Source organism: Leuciscus leuciscus (assembly GCF_965113295.1).
Source record: "Leuciscus leuciscus genome assembly, chromosome: 13".
Lineage (NCBI taxonomy): Eukaryota > Metazoa > Chordata > Actinopteri > Cypriniformes > Leuciscidae > Leuciscus > Leuciscus leuciscus.
In genome coordinates this window covers 3831792-3842336 of record NC_138737.1, presented here as the reverse complement: position 1 = coordinate 3842336, position 10545 = coordinate 3831792, and positions in this window count along the sequence as shown.

Here is a 10545-nt window from a genome sequence, read left to right as displayed (position 1 = left end):
TTGTACATGCACAGCGTAATTATTTATATTTTATGTTGGTTGTTTCAACCAATTTTCAAGCACTGCCTGCTAGCTAACGTTAGTTAGCTAGCGCGACTTCGTCAGCTAAGAGTTCGGTAATGAATCGCTACCACCTTTATAGCAACTTTTATTTAATTTAATTTTTTGGGATATACTAACTTTTCATTATGTTATTATTGTCTTGAGTGAAGCGGCTTGTGAGAACAATGCTGGACCTTTAGGATTGTTATGGCCATCACCAGTCCTGTCTGTTTCATGGATCACCTGCCCCTGGTTTTTGTTTTTCTTGTTCACACACACAAGCACACATTTTTGTTGTCTGTCATTGTTTAATAAAAAATATTTTATTTGAAAACCTTCATTTGTATCAGCCATGCTTAAATTCGTTTTTAATCTGTTATAGTTTTGATAATGTGTATGGCCTTAATCTTAAAATAATATTCTTAGTCTTAACATGATCATGTTTCACGTTGTGGTCCTGGGGGTGGCCACTTTCATCAGAAGAAGTGAGCTAGCTTCTAAGCGAATTCTGAACGGACCGCCACGGCAGACCTCTTTGCGTGATCACGAAGGTAGGCTAATGGCTGAATCAAAATTTATAAGCAAAATCACGGGAATCAATAGCCTAATACAGCCCAGTTGTGCTAAAATAAATATCATGAGACGTCCATCATCAGATGAATGATATGGAAAAGTTAAGTTAGAGCCGCTAAAGCCAGTGCTACTACCCATGCGAACATGAACACTAAGCTTTTCCCTCCAAAAATATAGCTTAAAACTTATCTCCAAATGCAAAACTGACATTAACAAAATGCAATAATGCAATAACAGCTGAAAAAGTACTTGGGTGTGTGTTTTATTTTATATTTACCGTTCAATAATGCAATCGCTGCTGTCTGTCCCATAGAAGAACATGACAGCCAGCGTACGTTTTGGAACTATTGGGGCTTACATGAACCACGTGACAGCCATAGCGGCGACATCAAAGAGTGTCGCAACTCTCTCTCTCTATGGCTCTGAGTTTAGCTAGAAAAATAAAGATGGCGTCTGAAAATTGCGGCTGGTGGTCGGTTTGTGTCTAAATGTACATTTTTGATCAACGTTTTTTACTTATGATGTAATTTGCGAGAAATTAATTGTATTCATTAAACATTCACCAACTCGCTCTATTTTGCTGTAGATCATTAAACCATTACACTGCCTCAGATGTCTGTCCGAAATCATTTCCGTGAGGAACCTCTGTGCGCAAACGCTGCCTTCAAAGTCATTACCTGATAAAGCAGCGAGGCAACAAGTCCGCAGCCTTCGTTTTCCTCTATAACCAACTCTCCTGTCATTTTATTTTTATATTGTACTTTATTTATTATTAGGCCTCTTTAGTTGGTGTTGTATCACCTTTTTCTCCACTTTCTATTCTTGTTAAACCTGCCAGATTGAGTGCAAGCTACTTTCTACAGTAGATCTGTTATGGAGGCACACTAACACTACAGATTTGACAACTCTTCCCAACCAAACAAACCCGATTCAACTCATCAGATCGTTAATAAAGAGTCCAAGACCAGAAATAGACACGTCCAAAATGTGCACTGTTGGTGAGCCTCCAGGAACAGGGTTGGGAAACACTGATCTACAGCTCACTGACAGTGCTGTCAAGTCAACATTGCAATGTCTTCTATAGTCTGGATATTCAGAGCATATATATAGGCTACTACAAAAATGTAGTATGCTATTCTGAACAGCCAAAGTGTTGAAACTCTGTGTGTTATACTCGCATTAGAACAGTAGGAGGTGCTGGCGTGTGGATCATTATAAAAATACACGTCCAATTATGAGTGGATAAACAATCAACACTTAAAAAATAGTCAAATCAATTCAACCTAAATACATTTATGCCTACAAAACGAATTTGTATGGGTTAAATCAGGTAGAAATAACTCTTTGAAGGAAACAATTACAGGCTGCCAATTTTGACAATGCAGTATCAAATGAATACCATATTCATAAATCATGATATTCACATCCTACTTCAAAGAATATGGTACTATTATTTTCTAAAAACCATTGTGTTGTCACACCACATGTCCAAAGAACATATTACCATTGTTCAAAAAGCTATGATTTTATCATAGTAGCCTACATGTCCAAAATGACCACTTGTTAGACAAAGTTGTCTTTAAAAATGTGGTAATGAGTACTTTTGGTACATTTTGCTCGTGTGTGCTCAATTGAAGGCACTTTGCAAAGGGAGAGTGAAGGGGCACGAGGGGATTTCAGCCTCCCACATAAGAGGGCATCAGAAAAGTAATGCAAATGTACATGAGCTCCCATTTAAAGTTCCTGTCGGGTGATGTTGAGCAGGCGCTGTCTTCCCCCGCAGCTCCAGGACTACAACACTAATGACCCTGACAGGTCTTTAAATTCTCCTCCGCTGTCCTGCGGCAAGAGCCGCTATAGATCATTACATGATGGGCTATTGTCTGATCTTCTGCATACAATATTCATTATTAGCAGTGGAGGTGGGTGTAAGCCAGGAACTTTTCTTCAAAACGAGGGGCCGCGTTTGCCCCCAGAACTGATGTTTAAGAGCTTCTTCTTTTTTTTTTTTTACCTTTAATGAGGATCGTTTTGTCCTTGAGCCATTTTTCTAACATTCATGTTGTCCATTTTATACTGAATTGCAATTCATTAAATTCTGAATGTGAGCCATGTTTGATAATTAGCCTACACTGTAAATGATTTATCAAATGTGTAAATAAAAGAGATTTTTATATTGCAAAATAAAAGTCTTTCTACTTCAAACTTTTATGTTTAATTCAGTGTGTTAGTCTACTAGCTCTTTGTAATTCTTTTTGTGATTTTTCTGAATTATATAAATAAATCAAAGATTATTGTAGTACGTTTTTATTGTAGTTCTTTAAAAAAAAAAAAACCTTCACTCAAAGTGTTTTACATTTCGGAATTATTTGTGCTGTGAAAGAAAAAATTGTTTCAAAGTAAACCAAAACTTTTTTTTTAATCTATTTTAAATAATAATGCACCATAACAACCATTAGTAAGTGGGTTAGTAAGTGGCTAGTTGTGAGGCAGATGCATTATAATGATAAATAATGATAATAATTGTTCAACATTTTTTATAGACCACATCTGAGAAGAGAGAGTGACGCTGATTTAGATTTGCATTTTCCATAAGAAATCTGGTGTACGGTAACCACCACATGTGTGGCCGAACAGTCATTTGCATTTCAGTAATGTGCATGTTGAGGTTGATATATACAAACATACATTTGTACACATAAATCACACCATTCGCAGAGCCCATGATCATCATCATGGAGGTAAATGGTGCCCTGGGGTCTAAACACACAATCCCTCGAGCGAGGGCTGGAATTTTAAGCAGAGATTGTCATGTTGCCATGTTTCTGTGGGCGATGGCTTTCTCATGTGCTCTATGTTTGGAGCGGCTCTCACGAAGGCCTGAATGAAGTGTATCTCAGTCCCGTGAGAACGCCGCGTTACCCAGACCCAGGAAATGTGCAACCTTGGTGTGTCAGACCAATGACAAATTCAAGACAGACTTGCATGAAGATAAAGATAAGAAAAAAAAATTCCCTGCTTTCCCTTCAGATATGCAAACAGATTTATATTGGGCTGTTTTATTGGTCCCCTTCTTAAGCGACTTTTTTATTACCCTTATGAAAGTTAATCATGGTTTTACTACAAATAAAACAAATCAAAAACATGGCTACTATATAGGCAGAGTTTAACCATGGTAACCACAAATTAACAATAGTTTAACCATGGTATTAAAACTGGGGGTAATCAATCTGCCAAAAAAAAAAAAAACATGGTTACTACACTTTTACCATAATAAAGCCATAGATAATTTTTATAAAACGTTTATTTATTTAATCCAAAACACGTAGATTAGAATTCAATTTTCTTTTGCATGTCGATTGTCCACATATACAAAGTTGATTTTTCGTGAACTAGTGCATGTGCTGATTAAAATAAATAAATAAATAAAAATCACACAAAAAATATCTGAAGACTAGTGCATAGGTCATATGTGCAGTCAGCAACTTACTGCTCGTGCTCCCAGTTTCGCTCTCGTCCACACCTAACGTACAAGAGACTGAAACGTGATTCAATGTAGCCTACTCAATCACAGTGAAGTAATTTTTAGTTTTTAGGGTTTTTTTCCCCCGCTAAGAGTAAAAAGATGTTGGAAATAGCCTACCTTTGCGGTGATATACGTTTAACGAGCATCCAGACGGCGCCCGCGCTGCTGAAAGCGACGTTTAGATGAGTAAATGTGCTACAGGCTTTCCTCAATAACAACATAATCACAGGACAAAAATGACAGCAGTGAAGAAAACATCTGATCGTAGCGATGTGGATGTTTGCACCAGCTCTGCACCGGCATCATGTCGAGAGATGAGGTAATTAAAATGACACTGTTATGATAGATTGATTATAAATCGAATATATAGATCTGGCTGTGTGAAACTACAGTTTGAATGAAATATTTTTTCTTTGCACGACACATGACAGTACAGCACAGCTCTTTTGTCATAATCCTGAACAACATTCATTTCATGCGTCATTGAAGGAATTGATTCTCGCGGGAGTGCTCCTAACTGTCACAATATTTTGATTTTCCCGGCAAAAACGTTCTGAGTTCTACAGGGCCTGACCTCAACTTCCTAGGTTGCGCTACAGGCTTTTATAGACAACATAGGAAGTTGGTGAAGGTCTTGTTTTTTTTAAGTTCGTTACAAGCTGTTCGCACATTGTCAATATAAAAAGATTAATACATGAAAACTTTTGCATATAGCCTCTTTAACGTCTATAGAACCTGGAAGGTTCTTTGTAATGAAAAAAAAAAGGTTATTCAGACTGTTCTTCTCACTAAGAAAACTCTTACTTTTCTAACTTTAGTTAGTGTGTAATGTTGCTGGTGAGCATAAACAACATCTGCAAAGTTACAATGCTCAAAGTTCAAAGCAAAGGGAGATATTTGCTTTTAAAGAAATTGCTTTTTAAGGACATTCCTCCCGGGTTAGTGACATCACCAACCCTAGAATTTACATAAACCCCACCCCCTGAACACGATTTATAGATCATCTAGACAGATTATGCTAATCAATGACTAGAAGATCTATACATCAGCTACATATATTCATCAACTAACCATTCAGAGATGTCTTGTTGCTTCTACATGTTGTCACTTCTTCTTGAGTCTCTCCATCATTGACTCCGTTGACATCATATGACTCCGGTTTGAACATAAAAGTCTAAAAGTTTTAGAAATTTTCAGTGCATGTCTGTGTGAGGTAAAAGGACACAAGCTGTTGAAGCTCCGCCCCCTGTGCCGGGAGCCTCAGCTCATTCGCATTTAAAGGGACAAACACAAAAACGGTGCGTTTTTGCTCACCCTCAAAAGTGACAACTTTAACATGCTATATAAAAATATCAGTGGGGTATTTTGAGCTAAAACTTCACATACACACTCTGGGGACATCAAAGACTTATTTTACATTTTTTGAAAAGGGCATTATACCTCCCCCTTTAACTGAAATTTTCTTTATGGAGGCAACAATGGTTGATTTATCTTAAAAATAAATCTTAAAAATAAAACTGCTTTTGGAACATTTTCCATAGAGATGCAATAGCTCTACGAAAAATTTTCCAAAAGCAGTTTTATTTTAAAAGATTGTAGACCTACTTTCATGATTCTTTTTTGTTTAACTTAAAGTCAACAAGAAGTCAAATGAGCAAATTTACACTCTTAATAAACATTTCTGGTCTCATTGTGGACAGATCTTCCATGCACATTATTCCAAATTTAAAATATACCCAGACAGCAACATGTTGGCCCAGATCCAACCCACATCTAGGCCTTCCACGTGTACCAGATGTGGGCCAGATCTGGGCCAACACTATGTTGCTGTCTGGGTAGGCCTATATATCTTTTCATTGACTGTTGTGTTTTACTCATACGTTGTTATGGAATTTGAATGGGTCTCGAATTACATTTATTGTTGACGTTGGTGCCTTTGGACTTCGAATGCAATGGAGTAGTCATAGATGGCCACCACTGAAAGAGGAGTACACAGGGTTAGTATGACAAGGATTAGCAAGTCTCTGTCTCTAATCAAGATGGCGCCAGGCTGTTTGCTGTCTGGCCGTCGGATTTCATCCACGTCATTTGTGTATTGGTATGGGCGATTTGGTTGTGTGTGTTAGAAACATGTACAATATCGTACATTTGAGTTGCAATTATTTACAATTCAACTACCCAGCCCAGTGACTTGTGCCCTTATTTATAGACCACCAAAATATAATAAGGACTTTATGCAGGAATTCTGTACCTTTCTGTCTAATATATAGTCCCTACTGTGGATAAATTGTTAATCCTGGGTGATTTTAATATCCATGTCTGTTGCCCTTGCCATCAGTTGGTGAAGGAATTTCTACAACTCATTGACTCATTTGACCTCCTTCAACATATCAACGGCCTTTCTTGTTCTAACTTATGGCTTTTCATTATGTAACATTGATATTAAGCAAAGCTGCCTGTCGGATCATATGTCTGTCATGTTTAATATAATAGCTCCATATCTACCTCCTAACGATCAGAAGGATGTGCATTATTCTCGTGTGATAATTCCCTCAACTGTAAAGGAGTTTTCTAATGCCTACAGAGTCTTTAACGAGGTCTGTTTTTGAAGCTCAATCGCATAGCCTCAACACTGAGGAAATTACTATGTTGTTTAATGAGACATGTACAAATATTCTAGACTCACTTGCACCACTAAAATCAAAGGTTTCTAAACGTAGCTCACGTCCATGGTTCAACCCCCATACCCGGGCTCTCAGGCAGGAGTGCCGTAAAGCAGAACATAAACATTTTTGAAGAACCGCCTGTCTACCTATCAGTGTGCTGTCAAAGCAGCTAAAATTGAATATCTCTCAGATTTTATAACAACATTTTTTAATACTTGTTTAATACTTTTGATAGAGTGGTTAACCCTAAGCCTTCTTCACATCCAGATGCTACCCCCGGTCCCACTACATCCACTTGATAAGTCCTGTTCCAACCTTGTTAAGTGTCTCGATGATGTAAAGTGCTGGATGTCTAAGAATTTTCTCCACTTAAACGAGAGCAAAACTGATGTTGTTGTTTTTGGCCCTCTTAGCTCTTTGCCACTTATCTCTAGATACTTGGGGCCACACTCCAGAAATGTTCACCCATGCACAAAAAATCTGTGTGTATTTTTTTACTCTGAATTGAATTTTGCAAAACAAGTTAGTGCTGTGGTGAAAACTAGTTTCTACTACTTAAGATTAATAGCTAAAATGAAACCTATGCTCTCATTTAGAGATTTGGAGATGATCATCCATGCTTTTATATCATCCAGACTAGACTATTGTAATGTGGTGTATTTTGGACTCTCTCAGTCATTGGAGAATCGATTGCAGCTGGTTCAAAATGCCACTGCTAGACTATTGACCGGTATGAGAAAGAGGGACAGGATCACCCCGATTCTAACATCTCTTCAATGGCTATCTACCAGATTTCGGATCGACTTCAAGGCCTTATTAATAATTTTTATAAAGTTTTAAATGGTCTCACGCCCTCCTATCTGTCAGATCTTATTATTCCGCACCAGCCAGTAAAGAATCTGAGATCGGCAGATAAATTATTGCTCCAGGTACCGCGGTCCCGACTCTAGGACTGGTCTGAATACCATTTTTTGAGCTTCGAAGCTTCGGTAGTAATGAACATCGAATATTCTAAGCTTCGGAGAGAGGGGGCTGAACATATTCTTCTCTCTAATAAAGGCAGGAATCTCTATGTATCTGTCTGTCTGTTTGCATTTTGATTATTTCGAGAACCGTTCATCCAATCGACTTCACAAGGGAGTGCAGTGTCGCATTTGGCGCAATATAGATGGACACGAAAGACGCGACACATTCAGAATTAATAAACTTTTAATAAAGAACAGCGTGAGCGGGAAGCGGCACGCCTCACGTGGGCAGGGCTTATGCTCCGAGAACGGACACTGCACTAGTGATATAAAACACACACACACACACACACACACACACAGGTCTGTTAACTTAAGCAATACTTTTAAGGTAGTCTAATATTTTTCTGACTAACAAATTACTGACACAGTAAAGGGTAGATTTAAATAAAGAAAAACTAAATTTAAATAAAGAAAAACTAAATTTAAATAAAGAAAAACTAAATTGAAATAAAGAAAAACTAAATTAAGTTAAATTAAAAATGAGATTAATTTAGATTGATAATAACGGATAAAAGGCTAATACATTTTGTTTCTATTTCTATTTTCCACAATGTCAAAGCAACGCAGCTTAACCCAAAACACAAGCTCAGTGTTCTCATGCACTTCTGTCCATACACACTCCGCTGTTCTCATGCACTTCTGTCCACACACACTCCGCTGTTCTGCGCTCTAGCCAGAGAACACTCCCGTTGCAGGAACAGTTTAGTAGGCCAAGAAGAAGCAAATATATTTATTAAGTATAACGAGGTTGGGTTCCTTCAACTGTCCATCCTATTAAAAATGGCTTGGCTATATAAGATAATTGTAAAAAAGAGTATTGTATTTCGCCAGATTTTATAGTGTTAAACATATTCAAGCGCGAATGAGAACCGTTTCGAGGGGGATGCCAGGTGTGCAAAAAACAAAAACAAAAAAACACGAATATTCGAATGTCAAATTTTCAAATCGAATACCAACCCACCGAACGAATATTCGAATATTCGGGTACAGCCCTACCCGACTCAAGCGAAAAGGTGATCGCACCTTTTCGATAGCCGGTCCAAGGTTATGGAATAACTTGCCGCTTGCCATCCGCTCTGTCCCCACTTTGCCCTCTTTTAAAACGGCTTTGAAGAAGCACTTTTATAGCTTGGCGTTTGACACTGACCCAGGAGAGAACTAAATATTAATTTTATGTTGTTGTGTTTTGTATTCTCTGAGTTTGGTTTTATCGATGGCTTTATACAGCACTTTGGGCAGCACTTGAGGCAGTAGAAATGTGCGTTATAAAAAAATAAAATAAACTGAAGAAGCAATTGGAAATTCTATAAAACTTCTGTTTCATTTCACGGAAGAAAGAAAGTCATATGACCTTTAAAATCATGAAGTTGACAATGATTTATTTTTGTATAAACTATTTCTTTCAGACACTGAGATCTCCTATGACAGTGGCTCAAGGTATGAACATACTGTCTGATAAACCTGCCCTCACATTTGATGCTGAGTTCCACAGCGATTGAATTAATAGTAGCGTCCCGACTGCGTTTGACCTTTTATGCCTTTGTAATATATTAGAGTGAACTAAACTAAATTTACATTCCGACGTTAAATGTTGGCCTGATGCCACATAGCAACACAGGGATAAAGAGCTTGGGAGACGGTGAATAGTGCAAGAAACGTCTGCTTGAGAGTAAGTGGTCAAATGTGAGGCGCCATTAACAGTACGAGACACCACTCGAAGTGATCTGAGATGCTCTCTGTGTCTCTTCATCTTGTGAACGGTGCTGATAAGATGTTGAAGATATAGAGGTGTTTGAACTATAGTCACAACTATACTTCTACAAAAACAGCCTTCCCCAGATGACTCGGTTTATGCTTCCGTAGACAGGCTTTTTTTGAGCACTGCCATAAATCAAAAACAGCCATTCTGAGATGCCACAAGACCACAATGTGTTCACCATATTAGTGCTGAGACAAACCTCATGATTGCAATTGCTGAAAATCAGAGTTCGTCCTGAATTCAGGCATGCATGACACCTCAAATTGTGCAGCTTGTTGAGAAGTATATTACATCTCAAGGCTTACTTGTGATTTTCAGACAATAAAGCAGACTAACAATAAAATGAAACAGCAGGGACCCGAGCCATATCTATCGACCAGAATATCAAACTGACTTGCGGATGGACTTTTGACTAAATAACCACATAGCAACCACCCAGAAGACCTTAACAACCGCAAAATTCTACGGTATTGTGTTTGTAAAGAATATATATTATGCTGATTTAGAAATTGGCTCAAAAAAACACTAAATTACAGATGTTTTTGATGCAACGATACTTGATTAATCAGGCATGTTTTCAGCTAAAGACCAAAAAAAGAAGCAAGACCTGTTCTTCCTGTTTTCTATACTATAATAATAATAATAATCAAAATATGTTTTTTTATTTAATAAAATCTTAGTTGTTCTGTAAAATAAAAATTAGTATTTAATAGTAATTATTATTATTAATAATAATAATAATTATTCAAATATTTATATTATTTAAATTAAATTATTTAATTATATAAAAAACTAATTAAATTAGCAAAACATGTACAAAGTCAATAAAAAATAATTGTAACATTGTAAAATAAAATGATTTATTTGAATTTTATTTTACAGATCAACAGTAAAATTACAATACTAATATGTATAACTGTCTTAATTTCTTCGCCTTAAAACATTAAATCA